Below are 25,333 nucleotides of genomic sequence, written 5' to 3'. Positions count from 1 at the left end.
AGGCTCTCAGTGAACTAAGGTTGCAGGGCACACCAGCACCATCTGGGCAGGCAGATGGATCTAGCAAGTCACAGCTAGGGTATCCTGACCCGAGACAGAGAGTCCTGGAAACATTAACTGGTCAAAACATGTAAATGGCTATTTTGGTGAATTGCTGGAGATTGAGAGTAGACTAGCAGGACAGTGAGAAAGTTCTGGAACCCACAGTCTTGAGAAGTCCCCATACTTTTGTAGGTTTTACTGCTAGGAAACCAACATGTTCTCATTTCAGAGACCTGAGAAAAATCCCCTTATGGTTCTGTCAGGATGAGGAGAAGATTAATTAACATGAAATGCTCTGAGAATATTCTATATAAGAAAGACCCACTCTCCAGAGAAAATATTTGCTACCAGGGCCTCCTCGCAGCTGTGGGAAGTAAAATATTCCCACTGCAGTCCACTCCAGCCTTCCAGGATCATCTAATGATGAAGGGAGCAGGTAAACTAGAAAAATACTCACCAAAACCATAGCACAGGGAGACAGGCCCACGGAGGACTGATGTTTAATAACAACATTATAAAATGCTGCCTGTCTGCCATATATCACCACCCCACCGATGGGGCTGCAATATAATAACAGTGGATTGCATTTGGAACAGTTGCAAGAAAGTGGCCTCATTTTGCCAATCTTAAATATTATCAGTAGTGCGTATTAGCAATATCAATGAAAATCAAGGTTAGTTTGATATGGTTATTTACCATCAATGTTATACACGTATTTTTCTGTTGTATCACAAACAGCAGTGAAGAAGCACCATGCCCATTAGAAAAATCAAAATTATAATTGGAAGGTAATTAACACCACATTAATGATATTTTAGGTCAAGCAAGAAATTGGTTAAATATAGACTGCATACATTTTAAATGGTATAAGAGAAATGTACAAAATAATTTAAGAAGATAATTTATTCTAAAGAGAAATAATTTGAAGAAAAATATAATGAACAGCCCTGGCTGGTGTAGCTCAGTGGATTGAGCTTGGGCCTGTGAACCACACGATCATGGTTCAATTCCCAGTCAGGGCACATGCCTGGGTTGCAGGCCAGTTCCCGGTTCCCGGTTCCCTGCAGGGGATGCATGAGAGGCAACCATACATTGATATTTCGCTCCCTCTCTCCTTCTCTACCCCTCTAAAGATAAATAAATAAAATCTTTAAAAAAAGAGTGTTACTAATATTGTGAACAATAAAACCTCAGCTATAGAAAGAGGCAGGTGAATATAAGGGAAGGGTGATTTAATGGGACAAGATAAAGAGAAGACTGCATGTAACACACAAATACATTAGCTCTATGAAATGTTTGCACCATCCCCTCCTTGGTTCACTAATAATTCAGGCCTGTTTTTGATTTTAACAACCTCTCAAAAAAATGTCTTCTCAGACACATGGTGGATTTTTGGCAAGGGGAGAATAAGATCAGAGCAATTTTAGCTAAATAAATGTGAGTCTAAAAGTTAAAAGAAATAAAATGCAAAGGAAATGAAGCTAAATAATTGGGATGAAAAGATGTCATGAATTGTAAATGAGATTTGCTTTGAAGAGCTGACTCACAAATGCAAAGCTTTCTATGAAAGCTTGGAATAAAATAGACCACAATTTTACTTATGAAGAAAAAAGTCTCATTTTTATCTAATGCCATTTGGATAATTATGAAAAGGACAGAGTAATTTCTACATACTTCTTTGAATTGTAAGACTTTGATATTAGAACAAAAATTTGCTTTTGGAAACAATCATGCATTTTAATATTCTCTCTTTTATAATAAAGGTGAAGGCAATGGGTTTAAGAAAATATCAGATAGAAAAGAAAGAGAAGTTGATTTATAATCATACATAGAGAGAAGCGGGTTCTCATTTTCATCAAATAAAAATGTTCCATTTTTAACAGTTTTTATCCTTCTTTCTAGAAAAGGGCAGGTATTTCAACTTTATTAATAGATTCCCCATACACTAGAGAGAATCTTTAATCAGAAAGTGGGAACATTCTTCTCTCACTTCACCCCATTTCAATTTCCCAGGCCCTATATGTACACATGTACCCATACCTATGTTGGCATATGTATATTTAGGTAAATGCACTGGCAAAGGCTCATAAGAGATCAGATCAGAAAAGCAACTGGAAAACTAATGAGACTCCTAACCTAAAACAAAATGTAGTTTAAATGCCAACCTAGCTATTAAGGAGACATACTATGACTAATGAAATCCCAGGTTAAGGGACCTCCTACCTCTTAAAATATTAACTCTCAAGTATGTATAATGCACACAAAACTATTTATCACCACTTATCTATCACTCGGTTTAGAAAACACACACTTCTCTAATGAAATTTCAACTATTTTTCACTTAGTGTGTGTGTGCACATGGGTCTGGGATTGTGTGTTTATTAAGGGACAATACACTTTCTTCACACTTTCTTGAATGACTATTATTGACATTTATGAAAGAAGACACTATGTAAATAGAAACATTGGAGTTCTTCTAAATGAAGACCAAAACATGGCACACATACTGTACTATATCTTTTCCTGTATTCCTGAGGGTGCTGACATTCTATAAAATATTTTTTAAATATATTCTTTTAAAAAGTTGTATCAAGTTGAATTGTTGAAGTGTATCTATTTGAAATTGTTGAAATCCTCAAAATCCTTCCTATGCCCTTCTCATTTTCATTCCCTCCTTGAATGTGTTAGAACACAGAATTAAAAGCTTCCTACTAAAATCAGTGTATTTGATAAAAGCCGTTACTATTTAATCTGTGTTTTCACTTGCCCTCCCCCCACCGCTTTATGAAACCCCTGACAAGTGCTTTTCTTGTTTCTGTTTTACTTTCAGTTAATGACTGTCTTGCAACAGTTATAACGAACAGAAAACAAAATAGCAGTTTTACAAAAATCTACCTTTTAATAATACTATAATTTTGGTGCTAGCCTTGAATTCTAGAGCCATAAATTGAGTACCAGCCTTGAATTCTAGAACAGAAGCAAACCCTCATCTGAAAAAAGGAATACATCTCATTTCTTGTGAATTACACTGAAGTCATGTCATCAACGACACTGAAACACTATTGGCTTTTGAGCGTCCATTTATAAAGCAGAGGATCGCACACTCATTAAATTTTTTAAAAATATTTTATTTATTTATCTTTAGAGGGGAAGGGAAGGAGAGAAGAAGGAAACATCAATGTATGGTTGCTTCTCATGCATCCCCTGCAGAGAACTGGCCCCTGCCGGAAATTGGCCTGCAACCCAAGCATGTACCCTGACTGGGAATCAAACCACGATAGTCTGGTTCGCAGGCCCACGCTCAATCCACTGAGCTACACCAGCCAGGGCCTCATTAAAATTTTTTGCTTTAAGTATTTTAGGGGATCTTTAGGACATGCTTGCTATTTTGTTTGTTCAGTAAAGAAAACTGTCATAAAATGTTTTAATTATATATTTATTCTATCAATAATTTTTATTTACTTGCGAACATTTTTATCACACTTAGTGATATTTCTGTGACATATCTGAGACTGTAGATTACAATAGAAACTTGAATTTACATTCAATCATATTATCTTGAGTTTGATACCTCACCTTCCCTCTTTCTAAGCACCAATTGGTTTATGTGGTATTTATGTTTTTTAACTTGAAATTTAATAAAATGGGTATTAAGTTGAGAACAGAAAATATAGCTTGCACTTTCTTCGAAAGCAGAAAATATTGTATTCCACTGAACAGCTGGCCCACTTTCATGCTCTATGCAAATCAGTTTAAAAGTAACAAAAGTAGAGAAAATGTGACTGGGTGACTATTTTAAAGTGCAAATGAATGTAAATTTTCTACACATTAAAATCTGTGTGCTTATTTTTTTTAAATCACTACATATTTTACAGAAAAAAATGGGTTTTTATGTTTTTGCTATACATGATATGTAATCTACTCACCTAGAAATAGAGTAAAAACAATATAAATAAATTATTTCCTTATAACAATAAAGAGCAATTTGGAACCATAAGGTAAACAAAGTTCAATATAAGGACTCACTTAATCTTTAAGAAAACACAAATAGCATTTATTTTCCACTGTAATATCTGCTCCTTTCTCCAGTAAGCATCACTCCATTCAAAAAGAAATACTCCAGAGAGTTCTATTCATCACTGTAACTTTACTTTGTGAAATAAACATTAAATTCCTACATTCTTCATTATGCCTTATATAGCATCTCCCCTCTGATTCTATAATTACTGGGTCCAGCATAAATAACACCCTTTTTTATTACAAAGTCTTTTAGTACAAAATCATAAGCATGTATTTCTGTAACATAACAATATCACACTCATGCACACCATATGACATTTTAGGTGAAATCTTCACATTAAAACTACAAATTATTTTTTAATTTATTTAATTATTTTTCAAGTACAGTTTTCTGTCTATTACTCCCATCCCATTCCACCTACCCCGTGCTCTCTCCCTCCCTCCCATTTCCACCCTTCTTAGTTGTTGTCCATGTATCCTTTATATATGTTCCTCTAAATCCCTCCCCTATTTCTCCTGAATTCCCTCCCTCCTCCACTTTGATTATTACACCCATATTAATGCCCTACCAACCATACTCAAGAGGCCTTTTTTCTGCCGGACCCTGTATCACAACCATGCAGTGATAAAGTATTTCAAATGACTTTAAACCTGAGATTTCTGATTGATACCCAATATTGACATTCTAAATTATCCACAAGATATATACATATCACAACTAGGCAACTTGCATGTATTAGAACTTTATGTTGTAATACTAAATTTTATTTTTATTGCTTTAGACAGTATAGTTTCCTATAAGGAGTTTTGTTGGAGTAGACTTTTATAAAAAAGCTAGATTATTACCTTGAAAATGTCAAAAAAAATGATAACTTTGTTTCCAATATGCTAACATTTCTACCATCACATATTGACAGTCATGTTATTTTTTTTTTTAGTTTAAATGTTTTGTTTATTTATTTTTAGGGAGAGGGGGAAAGCGGAAGAAAGAAGAGAGAAACATCTTCTGGTTGCCTCTCGCACGGCCCCAACGGGGATCAAACAGGTGACTCTCTGGTTTGCAGGCCAGCACTCAGCACACTGAGCCACAGCAGCCGGGTGACACTCATGTTAATTATTAATGTGGAATCAGATATGCAAAGAAGAGAGTGGATATAATCAATTTTGTTACAGTCCGTGTCCAAACAATAGACACTACCATCCAGTGTATCCGTATTTGTTCTTATTTTGAAACAACTATTGTTTGTAAAATAAACAAACGGTGAGGAAACCATGCCTTTGCTTTTTCAGATAGTTTTCATTGTCGCAAAATGGTGTAAATTTCTTTTTATGTTACAAAACTGCAGTGCTTGAGTCTAGTAGTTACGTTTTCATTGCTCAACTATTTCAAACACACTTTAAGATAAATTGAGGAAGTAGGATTCTTAAACTCATATTATCAAAATAAAAAGGAATTGATGAAGCTTTTACCACATCTTCAAATTATGTCACTATGGAATTTCATACTTTTATGTCCCTGACTCAGGACAACTTGATATAAGATTTCTATTTGATTTACACACTAGTAAAATAGTAGCTCACCAAGTTCATATACATGTCCCAGAGTGAATATCATTTTGCCTGTGATATTTTTTTCTAGGCTGGGTTTACCACTGTAAAAGCTTGAACACCGCTCCTTTCTGTCGCAATGTGTCTGTTTACATAGGTGTCTGTGTCACTGCTTCCAGCACTGCTATCAGAAACTTCACAGCCTGTTATTGGGGTTCCTTTCCCAGTTATGTTGCTGTAGCCTGGAGAGCCCAGCTTTGGGTTTAGATCCCACACTTCTCAAAGGAACTTCCCTGCTGTTGAAATATCCATCTAGGTCTTCAACTGCTGCCCGTGGGAGCCCAGCTGGCCGTCTCGGGCCTTCCCTGCACTCCAAAGCAGTCTCATCGTGGTGATGTGGCTTCCTCTGGTGGTCTGTGATTATCAGGCTTCTCTCCAGCTAGTGTTCAGTTGATTATTCAGGATGATTTTTCCATAATTTAGTTGCAATTCCAGTTTGGTCCTGGGTGGAGGTTAGTGTAGCTTCTTCTTACTCCTTCACCACCTTGGGTCTCCTTCCCAAACTTTTAAAATAACCCAGTGAGTGTGGTAATATCCCAGAGTTAGAGTCTTCAGTATCATAATTTGATGAATATATTACTTAGCATTTAAGATATATTTTTTCTAATTTTATGGAGATCTTATTCCATCATGTAAAGAATTTGTCAAGTCTTTTCTTGATGGACTTTTGAGATACTTCTCAGAATGTGTTACTGAATACAAATTTACAGTAAATAAACATGGAAATATATCATTTTAACACTGGTGAGCAAATCTATGATACTTTTTGAGAAGTATAATCACTTTAAAAGATTATGTTCATTTTTAAGTATGCAATGGATTATAATGTCTTACTAAGACGATTTAGGTAATTTAGTTTTTTTTCCTACAATTAAATCATGCTATTGAAATATTAAACATACTAAGAGTAACACCGAATCCAGTGTAATTATAAACCACAAGGTATAAGCGTTGTGATTTCTGCTACCACTGGAACTACTAAAATACCTGGTATACAGTACTACTTATCAACTTTCTAAAAAATAATACATGGTGCAATGCACATTTGTTGTCTATGCTGCTTTGCACTCATTTTACTTTCTCCCAGTGACAAACTGTGCTGTCCCGATTTGCATTGAGGAAATTATCATTCTTCAGTCTCAGGCAATGTGCTAACAGTTGCTTCCAAACCCAGTTCTGGGAGTAACTACTTCATGTGGCTGAAGTAGTAACAATGAAAACTTGTCATTACACTGGGCTTGGTGACTAATTCATGATAGGTACCTGACCCCATCATGTCCAGGGGGAAGTGGTGAGTGAGGCCTTCCATTGGACTGCAGATGGAGCAGCAAATACTCTTGCAATCGATTCACATGTGGAACAAGAAAACACTGAAGTTGCCTCAGTTACTCTGGCACTCTCTAAGGATGACATGTACAGATGGAGATTTGTGTAGCTGAGAAAACGAGGAAGGACGCAAAAAGCATTAATCCTACTAACCAAAAATTCCTGGAATCAATGCAATCCAGGTATTTTTCTATTACATGTGCCTTTTCTCTAAGCTTGTTTGGGTTCAATTCCCTGTCATTTCCAATTAAAAACAGTTTAACTGATTCCTATATCTCTTAATGTAATATTTATTGCTGTTTCGTGTCAGTTAAATCCTCCTATACATTGTTAATGCATTTTCTTTTATCTTTCTTTCTTTGTTCTTAATTAATAATGCAAGATTTATCAGCATATTAGCCTTTCCAAAGTACTTCTATCTTTATTAATTATCTCTAGTTTCTGTACTGAAAGTAATTTAATTATTGTATGTTTAGTTTCTTGATATGAATATTTAGTTTATTTACTTCTTTCATTTTGAATAACAGATTAATTTGAAACTTGAATGCTTGCTGGGAGAAATCTTGCAAATCTATGTCATATTTTTTGATACAAGATTATGCAATGATCATTCTTTCCTTATCAACCTTTCTCATTGGATTTTTTTTTTAGTCTTTAATGCTTATTTAGGACATATTTTTTAAAATATTAGTTACATATATTTTATTGTACAGAGATAATGTATGTAACCCACATAGACTTTATGCTTTTAATATGTTAAAGTTTTCTTTGTATCATTGAGTGAGGTAAAGTTTACTATTATTTTATGGACATTTAAAAAGACAATATTAATTTACTTATGCCATTATTTATGTGTTTTCATCAAACTGATTAAGTACAATTTACATTACATTATATTAAAATCATAGAAACCCAACATTGTGCTCAGGTTTCTTTTTTTATTTTTTAAATTTATTTAATTATTTTTCAAGTACAGTTTTCTGTCTGTTATTCCCATCCCAACCCACCCCCTACACTCCCCCCTCCCTCCCATTGTGCTCAGCTTTCTATGTAATTTTACTTACACTAAATATAAAATGATTAGAAAAAAATGTTTTATTTTATCAATGCTAAATCTCCCTCAGGTTTAAATTCTCAACTACAAATTCTCCAATAGTAGAGGTTTCATAAATTTTACTAGTTTACATAGCCCTTATATCAGTGTTTAATAATTTAATATAAATCAAATAAAATTTTTAAAGTAATAGCTTTCAGAAAGATATATAAAACATATTCATCTCCTGAATGAAATTTAATATGTAAACTTAAAGTTTTAAATAATAAATTGCTTTATTTTTTCCAAGTAATAAATATTTTATTGAAAAAAAGAAATAGCCCTGGCTGGTATAGCTCAGTGGATTGAGCGCGGGCCTGTGAACCAGAGGATCGCGGTTCGATTCCCAGTCAGGCCACATGCCTGGGCTGCAGGTGGGTTCCCTGCAGGCCAACTCCCAGCAGGGGACGCACGAAAGGCAACCATACATTGATGTTTCTCTCCCTCTCCTTCCCCTATAAAGATAAATAAATAAATAAAATCTTAAATAAAATTTTTAAAAAAAGGAAAAAAGAAATAAATGTTTTTAAATAATTAGTATCGCAAACTGGAACATAAGAGATCACAAAAGAGAGTGATACTCCAAATAAATCTTTGCATTTTCCACAGCATACCACCTCTGCTCTTTATTTCAGAAAATGAGTAATGTGCTTTGACAAATTTCCAGGCTTGTGAATCAGAGAATACAAAAACTGCTGTCATTCAGGAGTGTACAGGCCAGTAGGGGAGGGGGATAGAACGCACCACTGTTACAAAAATTCAGTGCCCCACCTCCCATGGGCAGGACAATGCATACCCACTTATGACTCGCTTTGGCTAAGGACATACAGCAGAAGCAACAATTTTCAGCAGAAGCATTGAACCCAGATGTGGTCTCATTTATATGTGGAATCAAAAAAGAAAAGGAACTGATACCAACTGCCTAAAAAATACGGATGTTTTAGTGACTCTATGAAATAGATCTGAAGAAGAACATTGTAAGAGGTGCAATTTCTTTGAAAAATGGGTCACACTATTGAACTCAACATGCTAGATGTGTTTGTAAATAAAGTTATGGCAGGAATCCTTGATGCCTCTTCTCCGAAATACAAAATGTGGTAATTTAAAACAAAATGAACTAGTTGTCACAGAGATCAGATCGGGGGTTGCCAGAGGCAGAGGGCAGGAGTTAGCCAAATGGCTGGGTGTGGCCAAAATGTACGAAATTCCTATTATAAAATAAATAAGTCCTCAGGATGTGGTATATAGCATGGTGAATACAGGTAATAGCGCTGTACTATATATTTGGAAGTTGCTAAGAAAATAGACCTCCAAAGTTCCCATCACAAGAATAAGAAATTTGTAACTCTGTGTGATGATGGACGGGACATAGAGTCATTGTGGTGATCATTTTGCAATATGTGCATATATCATTACATTGTATGCCCAAAATTAATATAATATAGTATGTCAATTATATCTCAGTTTAGAAAAGTCAGGTGTGTACTTTGTTATTAATGTCTCTTATTTTTCAGCCACAGGCTCAGCACAATCAGAGGGAAATGGGGGTTGTTCTCCATTACCCTGGGTCCCAACAAGGAGCAGAGCCGTGGCCAGCTTATGATGGTAATGTAACATGAGCAAGTAGTCGGCCTTTGTTGTTGTAAGCCTATAAGATCTTGAGATTGTTTGTTACTGCACTATGAAGTATGTAAGCTTGCCGACAGAACAAACTTAGATGAGGGACTGCCTAACCACAGCATTAGGTCAGGTCCATAAGCGAGCTGTGGGATTTCAAAGGAGGAAGAGATGGTTTATGCTAGATCACATCAGGAACAAATCAGGACCCCCTAAAAAATCTTTTCTTTTTCTTTCCAGTGTTTTATGTATTTATTTTTTTTGTTTTGCTTGGCTTTGCTGTAGATTTAGCACTGAGCAAAACAAAGAGTAAACTTTTTTGTAACTGAAGTTTCAAGTATTTCCCACTTCAATTTTGCTCAGTTGAAGTAAAAGGGTTATTTAAAACCTGCACGTTGAAGTAAACTTATTATTTATTTGTCTGTAAGTAACACTTCTCAAGACGTTTTTTCAGTACAAAAATTACTTAGTTTTTTTTACACATATAGAAATTATCCCTGTCAAATATGGCAATTATACAAGTATTGAAAGATTGTAATTTTGAAGATCATTTCATTTTTGTAGCTTATGCATTCTAACCTTCGTATTAGTCAATACTATCATTTATTGGGACCAACAATGATAAAAGCAAGGAAAAAAGGACATTTACAGTAGCTTGAATGAGCACACAGAGATAGTATTGACAAAGGAAAATGAGTAGGTTTTCCTAACCATTACTGTAGAAAACATCACAGTCATAACTGAATAAATACCACACTGTAAATGAAAAGCAGTTATGGACTATTTATTTCAGTTTTGATTCGAAGAAGAATGAACAATTATATTCCTCAGGAGTTAATGGGGCGTTCACTGACTCATGAAAGTTTAGAAATGAACTACTCATTTAGCTTCCAAACCACTCTGAAGTGGTGCTTGTGGATAAATAAAGCCATCCATCCATGGGGCTCAAATAAGATTTAGTATTGACTTTAGTATACATTATCAAAAGCCATCTAGGTGAATCATGGCCTTTTACTTATAGGGAAAACTTGAGAAACCTTAATAGAAGGAGCTAGGAAAGTAAACATATACCTTATGATTTTGAAAATTTTCAAATATATAAAAGTAGAATAAATTATTGAAAAAGTATAACATATACCATTTGCTAAATTGAACTTATTAAAAATAAGTCCAACTTCCCAATTTTTCTGAAATAGGCACAATGCCAGCTTATCTTCCTTCTTCCTTATGCATTTTTCTAAAGCATGTAACTTTTATATGATTATAAATTAATGTCTACATAAAGTAATTTGTAACAAAAGAATGAGAGAGAAGTTTTAAAAACATTTGGAATTCTACCAAGAAGTTACCCTAAAGCTTTGCTTCATTTTGTTGATATCTATATATACACATACTCAGTTTATGATCATGTTTTATGCACACATTTTAAATCATGCTGCAAAGCCCATGTATTTATCTTCCTTTGATGTGCTTTTTTAAGAGCAAATTTATCATGACACTGTGAAATTTTGTAATTTTCAGAGACAAGAGCCGTTTTCACAAAATGATGAAGAACTAGTATTCACATGAGTGACATCTACACAAATTGAGCCTCTATTGCTAAATGACCTCTTTTTAATCTTCATTATATTGGCTTACTACATGTTTTGGCTTTAAAAATAAAAAACAATTATAAAGAGAATTTTATTTTCCCATAAATGAGAGAAGTCCTTTGGGGGTACACACACACACACACATCTATATAGGTGCATGTGTATATGTGTGTGTATAGAGAGAGAGAGAGGGAGGGAGAAAGAGAGAGAGAAGTCCACAATGGAAGGACTAGAAAATAATGCTGTTACAACATAAAATGGAGACTGATGTTTTTGACAGGTCATGGTTTCTGCAAGAATTTGAAGAATATAGCAGAAGGGACCTGGATTTCAGAAGATCAACTATCAATAGAGGTTTGGGGCATTATTGATATGATCCTCTTGTAAAATAGAATAGGTCTGGGAAATGATGGGATGGGGAAGTGAAAGAGCTAAAGCCAACTTTATGGTTTTCAGTATTGTGATAAAAATAATAGAGTATTATTCAAACTAAATAAAGATATTTGGATTAGGGAAGTTTTGGATGAAAGGTACTGAGAAATAATGTGGTCATTTCCTTAAATATAACTAACCAATAAAAATGGACTTTTGTTTAACATATTAGTATTTATGCAAGATTTGTCTTAGGTCTATTTCCATTGAAATGGGTGTTAGGTACCTGAAATGTTTATTTTAACACAATAATAGCTAATAAAATGTATTGAGTGCATATTGTGTACCAGGCACTGTGATAGGCATATTATATTCAATTTATCACAGCACAATAATAAAGTAGGATCACCATTCATTAAAATGTAACAGATAAGAAAATAGAAATAAAGGAAAGTTAAAAAAACTTAAGGACATAGAATTTGAGAGAGGCAGAGCTATAATTTAATTATTAAGTTCCTCTAGTTTAAATATAAGCCATGAAACCATTAAAGCCCTAGAGGAGAGCATTGGCAGGAAAATCTCAGATATTCCACGCAGCAATATTTTTACTGATACATCCCCTAGAGCAAGGGACATAAAGGAAAGAATAAACAAATGGGATCTCATCAAAATAAAAAGCTTCTGCACAGCTAAAGAAAACAGCATTAAAATAAAAAGACAACCAACTGCATGGGAAAACATATTTGCCAATGATACCTCAGACAAAGGTTTAATCTCCAAAATATACAAAGAACTCACACGACTTCACTCTAAGACAACTGACCCAATTAAAAAATGGGGAAAGGACTTGAACAGACACTTCTCCAAGGAGGACATACAGAGGATTCAGAGACACATGAAAAGATGCTCAATATCCCTTGCTATCAGAGAGATGCAAATTAAAACTACAATGAGATACCACTTTACATCTGTGAGAATGGCTATCATAAACAAAGCAATAAACAACAAATGTTGGAGAGGGTGTGGGGAAAAGGGGACTCTAGTCCACTGTTGGTGGGATTGCAGACTGGTACAACCATTATGGAAAACAGTGTGAGATTTTCTCAGAAAACTAAAATTGGACCTGCCTTTTGACCCAGCAATTCCACTGCTGGGATTGTATCCTAAGAACCCTAAAACATCAGTCTGAAAGAATATATGCACCCCAATACGGCTCTAGATTTACAAATGAGAATATTCAGACTTAGAAATTCGGCAAATAGATTCAATAAGTGGCATATTGCATATTCATCTTAAGATATACAAATAACAATGACAAAGTAGTTAGCAAAGCATTTGCTATTTTTATATTGTGAAAGGACCTAGGTCATAAGAGAGATTAGTAAATTACTGTAAGATATCTAGTTAGTCAAGTATTTAAGAGAAGAGAGAAAATCTGATTTTAAGACATAAAATGATTTTTCTTTATGTACATTTTTGTCTATTTGATAGTCCTTACTAAATATGGTCCTACGTAAAATCATGTTCTTTTATTCTTTATTTTTTAAATCATGTTCTTTTAAATAAACTACCTCACAAAAGTTTCTTCCTCATATCTGCCAAAATAAATGTTTCCTTGTATGACCATACTTTTCATTCTCTATTATTACCTAGGAAATATCACCAATATTCAGGCCCATAAACCACAATCCCATGTATACTTTTGTGTTTCAGACCCTATTTTTCTATTTTGAACTAGTCTTCATCAACATTTCTTCAAAAATCTGTTTTGTAACCATCTGTTTGCCTCCCAACCCCTCCCCCCACCGACACTTTCAACATTTTCACCAACCTCGTTATTGCCAAGCTCTTATAAGCAGGACAGTATCACACACCTGTAGCAAGTTGTACAAATTCAGGCTCTAGAAGTTTTACTGCACTTTTCTCCTCCAGTATCTTCCTAAATGAACTCTCCTTGGTTATTATTAAGCAACTTACTCTCAGAATATTGAAATGGCCCCCAACCTCTTCCTCCATATTGCTTCAGAATTTATAAACTGAACCATAGCTCTAATATTTATTTTTTAAAGTATTCCCACTAAAAAGTTAACAAGTGGTACCAAATTGTCCTCTAAATAGAATTCCATTTGTAATTCAAGCTCTCGCATAACCTGATTTATTTTTTATTGTTGTTTAACTCCAGTTATCACCATTTCCCCCCATTACTCTCCCCTTCCCCACCCACCCCGACATCCCACATTTTCTTATACCTTTCATATACTTTATACTTACCTAACATGGAATATTTTGTCTTTCAAATATATCTTTTTCTTCAGATGAGTTTGTTCTCATGTTGTTTTCAACATCAGGGATGCTTTTTCTTATGTGTGGAAATTTCCAAATGTTACTGATCTTTAAACTCTGGAAATCTGCTTTATATTATACCTTCTGTAAAAAGGATTTCTCTTCTCTGCCCTTCAAAACTGAAAGTAACTACTTCTCTCTGGTATATTTTCATTTATACTGTCTTCTATCACTAAGGATATTTAGCCTATATTGTAGTTTTTATTGATTATTGATGACTAGGACATTATCCCAAAATGCTGGGATAATGATGGCTCAAAATAGTAACAAAATGATCTCAGTTTCTATGAGGCAGGAATTCAGGGGTGCTTAGTTAATTTGTTCTGGGTCAGGATTTGTCATGAGTTTGTAGTCAACCTGTCGTCTGGGGCTGTCGTCATCTGAAGACTTGCCTGGGGCCAGAAGATTCACTTTGCAGATGACACATTCACAGGGCTATTGGCAGGAGGCCTCAGTGCCTTAGCACCTGAAATTCCGCATTAGGATGCACAAGTTTCCGCATGACATGTCCTCATGACGGGTACGCGAGAGAAAAGAACAAGGAGGCATCCACAATAAGGTCTCTTTGTTCTCCACACACTGTCATCTCTGCCTTATTTGTTAGAAGTGACTCACAAGGTCCAGCCCACACTTAAGGGTAGAATTAGGCTCTATATTTTCAAAGGAATGGCAATACATTCATGGGCATACTTTTAAATCACCACACTTGCTTTTAATGTCAATTTTTTCTATACTACTCAGTTCAAATGTCTTTGTATCCTCAAGATAACTTGGTGTTATGTATGTTCTTTGTTATCGATCTGTGCTCAGGCACATGACTTGAGTTATATTTGCATATGTTTCAGAAGTCAAAAAAGGCCAATTCAGTAGTGTTAGCACAAAATATGTTTGAAAATTGTTACTAATTTAGCTTTTCCTTAAAATATTTAACATTTTAATGCACGTCTACCACGTGAGAGCTGAGCTATCAGTGGCACATTAATTAAGAGTGTCGCATCTTTGAAATAGGTAAGAAGACACACTGTATCACTTCCGTGTTAGCCCACGGGGGCTGAATGCACACAGAGGCTGGTAGTGAAGATATGTCACTTCAAGACCACTGGCTTTCCTGTTCAGGGTACAGCTTTGGGTATTGCTGGTGGTTATTTTTCTCTGGGGTTTTATAAAAACAGTGCTTTGTCAGATATCTTTTCATGTTTCAGTTTTGAAGGACAAACTTACATGGTTAAGAGGTTTAAAAACATGATTCTGTAAAACATGGATCTCAATAATTTTCAATTGGCAAGCATCGCAATGAAAATAATACACACCTGAAAGACTATTTTGTACTTCATAGAGTTAATTTTGAATGTTTTATTTTAAATATGATGAATCTATTAGAAATGCTCATAGATAAATATAAAAATGATGGATATTTTGAATAATTAACAGATTGTATTTAAATATTTGAATATAAAATGTTCCTTTATATATTCTTATTTTACAAATCATTTTTAAGTCATTGAGATGAAAGAACCTAATTTTAAGTAAATGGTTACAAAACTCCTATTGTTCTTATTGATGATTTTGAATTCTATCTAGAAGAAATTATTTAAAATTCTGTTCACCAAACAAAAGCTTTCACTTAATATAAAAGCTCTTTGATATAAAGTTTGAGTTGTTAGGAAATAATGTGTAATTACTAAACTCCATTTCAGACAATGTTAAAGAAACTATCAGAAAATAACATATTCAAAACATATTTTCCCAACATCTTATGTTGTGAGCTGAGTATGTCACACATACTAGGTAATGTGCTCTTCTAAAAATGACAGACATTCAATTAAAATGTAAACAGAGTTTTATGATTGCACAGAACGTGGTTCAAACATCCTTATATATATCCTTTCAGTTGAAGTCTCAAACAAGCAAAATTCACACACAGCAAAATCAACCCAGATATAAAGTAGACATTTTCCTCCATTCCTGAAGAAAGCAAAGGAAAATTGTGTCAGACTCAAAGCACAGTAATCATGAAGGAAGATGAAAGAATTCAAAGTAAGTTCATCAACAAACAAATGTCTCTTTGACAGAGAAATAAACCTGGAAGAAATGGTGCAATTGTGTCAATGGAGAGATAAATCTGGGAAACTGAATCCTACCTGTGAAAATATGTGTCACAGGAGGTAAATGAATGTAACATAAATCAAGAGGGCTGGTATTTTAAGAATACCGAATTATGCCTGATTAAAAAACAACTGAAAAGGAAAGCTCAACAGCACTTCCTAACTTCTTTTATCTTGGTCTTTTTTACTCACTTTCTTAATTAAAGAAGAGATATTAAAAAATTAATCTGAGTTATGACATTAACCACATTTATAAGCTGAACCACAGTTTTTTTCACTTTCACCTTAAATCTACCCATATTTAAAAGTTAATTTTCTATCTAGCATTAAAAACTTCCACTACTAATAATTTCTATAAAGTGGGGAGCAAAACTACTTTATGTTTTTTGCATTTAAAAAAATTCTCACAGTTCCAAGATATTAATGATACATAATATATGCAAGTGTAAGGTATATGAGTACAATGTGATGATATATATATATAACAAAGTGGTCACCTCATTTATTTTTATATTTATGCAAGAATTTATAGAAAGTAAGATATTTGTTTTTGGAAAAATTGTGTGGATCTTTTTCACACATTGCTAATATAGAAATTCTTATAGAATATGTTATGGGACAAGACCCATTTAAATGGCTAATTTCTAACCTTTATCGTACCTTCTTTAAAAGGAAAATTTGTCTCTCTGGAATTAACAACGGCCCTTTTTGCTAAGAAGTGTGTCTGTTAAATGTTGCTTGGATCTCCCACAGCTACTTTTCCAGAATAAAGGGAAAACCTGACTTACCCAATTCATGTCTAAACACTGCTGCTGCCCGCATCAGAGAAAGGCAGTCTGAAGCAGGGCCAGCACATCAGCTGTGTACCTTACCATGAGGCATCATTGGGCTCGTCACCATGACCCCAAACTGTATGCCTATTCATGTTCGAGAAGCTATGTGTAGAATTATTTGATACAAGAGAGCCTCAATTTTAAATCTCACTGCGAGCTCCGTTGGTGATTTTTGTTTGCAAAAAGGAAACTCGGTGGTCAGGTGCTCTCCTCCTACCAGGAGCCAGCCCAAGTCCCAGCCCCCTCAGTTGCTTCAGGGCAAGTCGAAAACTAAGCACACTCTGTTTCTACTTACAAAGCCTTCACGAGTATGAACACTATTTTTCTAAAATGAGCTTTTCATTCATAAATCCATTTGATAAAATATAATGATGGCATATACATCAGCAATTGAATAGCTATTTATCTATGAAATAAGTTTCTATAGCAAGCAACAATGGTGCCACATTCAAAAATTAAGAATGCAATGGCCAAAAATGGAACATTGTAGTAAATTAAGAAAGACACTACTCTCATTTATTGCCAAAATAATAATAATAATAAAACATACAATAAAAATGCAGAACAAGGTATTTGCATAAAAACAAGATTATATCCTACAGGAAAAAGGTATTTTTTAATGAATACACCATTACATTACTTTTTTAACAATTTTATGTGTAAAATAAGAAACTGAATTAGTATTTTTTTCTTAAAAGGAAAAACTTTCACAATGAGTTCACTTTTTTCTGTTTAACTACTATTGGATCTTTGAATTTCAAAGCTATGTAGAACACATTTTCTTGCAAATAAATATTTCAAACAAATTGGATCTTTATATGTTTGAAATAGCACATTTATCGCCAAGAAAAATAAGGGAAACAACAAGCCACAGAAAATAGAAGTATGAAGACAGGAAGTTTGATAAGGCTAATCTGAAAAATTCAAATCCTCGTTAAAATAGTGCCCCCAATACACCCACATATCCAATTACTATGTAGAAATTATGGAAAGATATGAATATCCTCAAGTGAAAATAAAATTAAATGGAACAAGAAAAGGCATGAAATCTGAGGCTTTGGGTCAATATTTTTCCTTTTATGAGGGTAAAGGCACATTTAACTAGGGACTCCTCCTACACCAGTATGACCTCAACTTAACTAATTACATCTGCAAGGACCTTATTTCTAAGTAGGGCCACATTCTCAGGCAATGGACGTTAGGACTTCAAAATATGAATGTGTAGGAGTCCAAAGTCAATCCTTTACACTTCTCATTGTGTTTCACTACTTTCTCTCAAAATGTGCAGTTGTTAATACCATCCTAGGATATTCCTTTTACACTTTCACTTTTCAAAATGTTCCTTAATCAATGATATTCCACCATTCCAAATCCCCATTTAAAAATGTCATAAGGTTATTGATTTTCTGCTCTCACTTCTTTATCTACTGTGGCTTTTTTCACCTTTATTTTAATGGGTTTTAAAGATTTCATTCTTCAGGTTTTCGAAGGGCAGAATTTTAGCAAATGGCTTTAAAGCTACCATTTTTGCAGCAAATGCTCAATTTTGGTAATGTCACTTAAAATGATTTGAAAAGTTTATTATTGCTCACTGGTAGGAACAAATGAAATCAGAAATTGCTTAAGTGAATTCAGTAATTGTTTATTAAAGAAATATTAGCTTATTCAAAATTTAGGTGATTTTTAATCATAAATGTGTTGGCATTTGAAATGAATATGGTATGTATTTGATAATTAATTATTATGTTGAGAAAATATCCAGAACAAGATATCTTTATCTGAACGTATTTGACAAATATTAGAGAAACTAGTTAAAATTTTATCCTGTTCCCCAAATAGAAGTTTCCTTTCATGAAAAGGGAGGTACGATGCATCCCATTTTCTTTTACTTTTCATATGTCACAACTAAAATCAGGCAATATTTATATTGACTTTAATTATTTCTTTGGTAGACATTCTCTAGTTCTATAACATCTGGAAATAACTACCAATTTTTTTTTAGTATTCCAACATATGATGCCTTTAAGAGAAAGGTTAAATAGTAGTGAGTATGAGTATGAATGGGAGTCTTTTGGGAGTGGGACGGTACTAGTAGGTCCAAGTCTGAATCTCTTTTATAAAACAGAACAAGATAAAAAGATGCAGCGAGCTCCAATTACTGAATATTTTACACATTTTATCCACGCAATCAGTATACGATATTCTTATTGTTTACCACTCTTAGATTAAGAGTATCTCATCTTCAAACACTGTCAGCTATCATTTATATGTCTAATAGTCATAATAATATATAAAACAACTTTCTTTGATGATGCGATGATGATGAGGACAACGACAAATGTGTGTACGTGCGCATGCACACATGCGTGTGCAGAGGCTCTTTTGAGAAATTTCGGAACGGCCTTAAAAGCTTTGTCCTCAATGTACTCTACCATGTCTTCAGAAGTTGCTGTCAAATTCTCAGTCTATTTTTTTTTATCCCAGAAATCTATAGGGGCATTAGTCTCTAAGATACAGAGTTCGACCCTTAAAATGATTTTAGGTTTCATCTTGGGATTGTCGTCAGATTTTCTTTCTCAAGTTCTCTGTTTCCCCTCTATTAACCTCTCCGAATAATCAGCAAACACATAGCAAAGCCTTAATAATTTCCTGTTGGCTTTCATCCTGTGCTCTGTAATTGTTAGTTTTTAAAATGTTTAATCAATATTAAAATGTGTTTGAGACGTTAGTCGTGAGATGATATTGCAAAGGAAATTAATCAGAGGCCCTTCACTATCACCCTTGATCCGAAGGCAGAGGAGGAAACGAAGAACAGTCTCCAAAGGAGATCCGACTCATTAAAACTAAAGACCATTAGGGATAAGGATTGGCAGGAAGTAAAAAAGATGCATTTACTTAGCTATGTAATCACAATACTTCCGCTTGACTATTAACCACGTTATAATGGGTTTTATACCAATGGTAACACATAGGAACTTTAAAATATTTTTAAATATTTTAGTATTTGTAAATAATGCTATACTTTGTTAAACAATTAAGTTGCAATGGCATTACATACTTTTTGATATACATTTGATTTTTTATCATCTTCCCACTTTGTCTTGTTTTGTTCAAAGAGGACATTATCCATTACCAGTTAAGTAGTAAAGATCCGAATACGGCATGCCAGCCGTACAGTGTAAGAACTGTTAGGAGGACACAATACTCATGTGCACCAAGGCAATTATACTTTAAACAAATTTTAGTGCTAGCAGTTAACAGAGTTCTGAGTTTCAAAGAAATACTAGCTAAGACTATAAATGTATACCACTATAGTCAATGAAAAAAAAGGCTAAAATTCAAAAGTCTTCTAATACCAAGTATAGCTAAGGACATGGATCAGCTGGTACTCTAATAGATGTTACAATGTATAATTTGATATGGCCACTTTGGAAAGCTGTTTGATGTTTCCTACTAAATCTGAATAAATTCATACCTCATAACCTAGCAATTTCAATGCATTATGCATGCATATACACAGCAAGAGATATACACAAAAATGTTCTTTGAAAATATACATAGAAACACACATAGAACAAGTTAATAGAACAACTACAAATTGGTAAACAAATTTCAATGTTTTCTAAGTACTGAAATAATGATAACAATTTGTAAAGTATAGATAATTCTTACAAATGATGTTGTGGAAAAGAAGACAGACAGAAAAGAATGCATAATGTTTCATAGAACTTACATAAAAATCAGAAACTTTTCAAAGTTAATTTGTGGTGCCAGAAACCAGTCTTACCTTTAGGGCGGAGTAAATGGTACTGATTTCGTGGATCTTATCTCTGGCATGCTAGGGAAGTTCCTTTTCTTGACTCTGATAGTAGATATGTGAGCTGATTCACTTGGATCATTGTTTTTGCTGAGCATTTATGATTTAAGCAGTTTGCCATATTTATGTTACTTCAATTGTTTTAAATTTACATTTTCCCGCAGCAGTATCTCAGGTGATTTTTAACTTTTAAATTACTTTCTAATATGACTGCTCACCTGACTACTAAAGAACTTTCAGTTAAATTTAAATTTTATATATAGGCATTTCTTAAGACTATTTGTAATTTTTAAGCAATTTGCTTTAAATATAAAACTAAATTAAATACAACTTTGGATAATGGGAAAAATTTCCTTTGATACCATTTTTATTCTCACAACAATTTCCTTAATCTTTGATAAAATAAAAAAGCACATTATGGTACAGGCATGAAATGACCCATGCTTATTGTTACATAAATTTATGAATGTTCAGTACAAAGTTAACCTCAACACTAAATCAGTTATCTGAGCCAACTGTTTTGCTACGTATGCATTGTAGGTATACAATTTTAGTAAAACTGTCAGCAAAATATAGGTAAATATCAGATTGCATATAAATATGCATAAATCACTCCAGTAGTACATCAATTCATGAGGTTATTATAATTTATATGGTTAGTTCAAATAGAAATATTATTCCTGAAAACAAGTTCTAATTATAAAATTAACATATGGTTATTTAGACCACTAATATGGAAGGTAAGCAGCTGTAATTATCCTCCAGGTCAAAATACAATCCCTGTCTAAATATGCCTGTAAATTCTTTTCTTTGCCTTTCCATATTTTTGCTAATCGAATGTATGTGTGGTCATCCCAGGAAGAATGGGCATATTTTTCAGTCTTCTTTTTCTTACTTACAATTTTCTAGTAAGACCTTTGCCACGTCATTAAAAATACATTGCAAACATAAATTTCGATGGCTGCTTTTGTCACTGCCTGGATAGAACCTTTAAAACTGTTCTTAAGCAGTTCAGGTTTTTGAAGTACTTTAATAGTACTTTTTTCAAAAAATATTTGGATGTAATATTCTGTTAGAATATCTGCCAATTTCAAGTGGAAATATTGGGCTAAATAGATAGTTCATAAGTTTTGGCAAATACAAACTGTTAAATTACTTAATTCTAGGTAAATTATTTAGGGATTCATAAATCCCATTACACTATTAGCAGGATTGACTTTTTAAAGTTTGCTACCATATTAAAAAAATAGAGTATAATAATGGCCATTTGCTATTATTTTATAATCAACTTTAAAAGTTTGTACTACATTTTAATAAAAAAATAAACATTTCAAATAGTACTTTTTTAAGGGGCTCTCATAATTGATCTCTCTTCCATGCCAAATGCTCCATTATTTATGGCCAAGTGAAAAATTACAAAGTCATTGGTGTTTTAATTCCTTAGAGAACTACTCTATATAAACATGTAGGCTGGTGCTTTACAAAATTAACAAAAATTTCAATTTCTTCCAAATAGCTTCTCTAGTTAGAGAGTCCTTTGTTTTTAGGGACCAGTTTTGGAGTTTATATTTTGCTAGAAAATTCATGTTTTAATTCAGTTATTTTCCATAAGGTTGAACAGATTGTTCTCTTAATTTTATTTTGGTGTCATAAACATGGGGTATTCACCACTTAAGTTTCCAGTTTTGTGCAGAGCATTATGCTTTTGCTCTTTTTCCTTTATAAAGGGATATATGGTTAATACATCTCTGCTTTCTTATTTTTGAAGGACAAGTTTTAATCATAAATTTTTGCCTATAGTATTTATTTTAGTTTTCATCTAATTTTGTCTCTTAATATTATATTATCTTATTATTCTGCTTTGGCCTTTTAATATTTTGAAAAATATCAATTGTTAAAATGTTTCATCATTTTGTGGCAATTATCACTCAATGAAATTATACATTCTTATTGACTTGCCTGTATTTTGAATGATGGCATGGAAATTACTTGAAAGCTGAACTGGGAAATAGACACTTGTAAAATGAATAATTAATTTGCCATTTACTCTCTAAATATTTTTTTTACTACTGATTCCACATGAGGCACACAGCTGTTCTAATGGGACAGATGATTTTATGAATGAGCAATAACTTTTGAGCCCAAATGAGCCTATTTATGATTTTTCTAATTTCCATCAGCAAAGATTTATTATATTTGTGTATTTGCATTTTGTTTCTAAACTAAAGAAAAAAATCTAATACATATTTCAGATCACTTAGAAAAACATTACAAATAAAACTGTGACTTGCTAAAATCATTAATTGTATATTATGCTTACAATAATTTCAAAATCTTTACATACAATTAGTGTAAATATTTGGACAAAAAATTAAGGCTGAGAGATAACTCTTAGTATATCAAATGCATGAGTAACTATTTGTTTTTATTCCACATTAAATATTCTAGATGAAAACAGAAATTTTTGAAAAAATAAAAACATAAAATGATATTCACATCTTCTACTCACTGGTCCAAGTATCAATCCACAGATACGCCTTCAGCACACACAGAAAAAAACATCCTCATATTTTTCAGTTTTGTTACTGCACTTCAAAAATTTTAACTGGATCAGCACCCCTCATTGTTTTGATAGTTTAGACAGAAATAAGAGTGTTAGAATTCCTTTATAAATTACCCGTGAGCTGCAGAAAGATATATTATTTTAAAACTTTGGTCTTCGGAGAAACACAGAGGACTTGGGCCAGGTGGAAGCCCTGCCGCCAGGCTCGCTCCACGCACAGCCAGCTGCAAGTGTTCTTTTCTCCATGAGCTGACTTACATAAAATATTAATTTGTTCCCAACTTAATGAGTTAAATATTAATTAACTTAAGAGTTAAATATTAATACTAATAATTAGTATTATTTTAAATTAGGTATCCTTCTAAAGGGAAATTTTCAAGTTATGTCTCCAGTAGATGTTTGAATTTGTCAAAGTTACATAATTCAGGGACTGGATATAAATCAATAGACATGAAATAGTAATATATGAGTCTGTATATTTAAGAAAATCACTGATTAGATATATCTGGTGTATAACTCAGGAAATGTTAACATGATCTGCAGAAACTTGTTTTGATTTCTGATTAGGTTCTGAAATTCAATATTTTATTTTACTACATAACTACATGATATACTAATATGCAAGGTGAGTTCCAATGGGATTTTACTCTTCTAAGCCTGTTATATTTTGAAAAATTATGCATGTTGTCACTGAAAATTAATTTATAAGAGGTTAATATTTGGAAACAAGTACAAAATATATATCTAAAATGGCAAACCAGGAAGTGAGATGGAATACCAGAAAATACTCAACTAATCCAAAATAAGCAGTAAAAGAGAAATAATGCAAAAAGAAAACAGGTGAGAAAATAGGTAACAAATAGAAAGATTGTAAACTAAAACACAGAAAATTTAATAATTACTGTATATGTAAATAGACTAAATAGTCCATTTAAGAAAGCAGTTATAATAAGGCAGAATAATAAAGAACAATTCACAACTCTATGATGCCTATAAAATACAGTATCAATGCTAGGCCCAAAGATGTTGAAAGCAAGAGTATAAAAATGATATGCAAATATTAAGCACATAGAAGATACTGTGGCTGTATAATTTTCTGATAAAATAGACTTTGAAACTGGCACTAATAACAGTGAAATGGGGACATTTTATGTTGATGAAAGGGTCAATTTATCACTAAGACGTAACAATTTTTCACACTTAATATTTTTATACTTAATGACAGTGTCAAAATAAGTGAAGCAAAAACTCATGCTAATAAAAGGAGACAAATAAACCCATACACATAACTTCATATTTTAATACTTACTTTTAAATGGTAGAGCAACTGGAAAAAATTTATTAGGAATACAAAAGATTCGAAGCCCTGGCTGGGTAGCTCCATGGGTTACAATGTCGTCCCAATATACTCAAGTTCGCAGGCACATATGAGAATCAACCAGTGAGTGCATCAATATGTAGATAAACAAATCTATGCCTCTCTCTCTCTTGCTATCTTTCTCTCTCCCTTCTGCTCCCCTTGTCCCACTAAAATCAATAAATAAAAACTAAAAATAAAGAATATAATATATTTGTTAACAGCAGAATGCATATTCATTTTGTGTTACATGAAAAATGATAAGGATAGATCACATGCTGGACCATAAAATATGGAACAATATATGGCAAAAGACTATAGTAATACCTGTAATATTCACTAAGTATGCTGGAATTTAATTAGAACATCCGGATATTCAGAAAGGCATCCATAGATTACTAAATAACTATTGTGTCAAAGACATATCCACAAGAAATCAGAAAATAATTGGAAGGGTCCTGGCTGGTATTGCTCAGTAGATTGAGTCCAGGCTATGAACCAAAGGGTCGCCAGTTCAATTTCCAGTCAGAGCACATGTCTGGATTACAGGCCAGGTCCCCAGTGGGGGGCCATGTGAGAGGCAACCACACATTTATGTTTCTCACCCTGTCCTTCCCCCTCCCTTCCACCTTCTCTAAATAAATA

At 33.3% G+C, this 25,333-nt stretch overlaps 1 long non-coding RNA gene across 1 annotated transcript in view; it reads right to left on the bottom strand.

Moving 5' to 3' along the window:
- The window catches only part of LOC118978936 (uncharacterized), a 54,029-nt gene that overhangs the window by 8,112 nt on the left and 20,584 nt on the right, over positions 1 to 25,333 (bottom strand). The gene's annotated exons all lie outside the window — the stretch shown is intronic.

Source organism: Sturnira hondurensis, unplaced genomic scaffold (assembly GCF_014824575.4).
Source record: "Sturnira hondurensis isolate 20B ecotype Veracruz unplaced genomic scaffold, ASM1482457v3 Scaffold0022201, whole genome shotgun sequence".
NCBI lineage: Eukaryota > Metazoa > Chordata > Mammalia > Chiroptera > Phyllostomidae > Sturnira > Sturnira hondurensis.
Note: the sequence above shows the minus strand (reverse complement) of the source record. Positions and strands in the feature narration are given on the sequence as shown.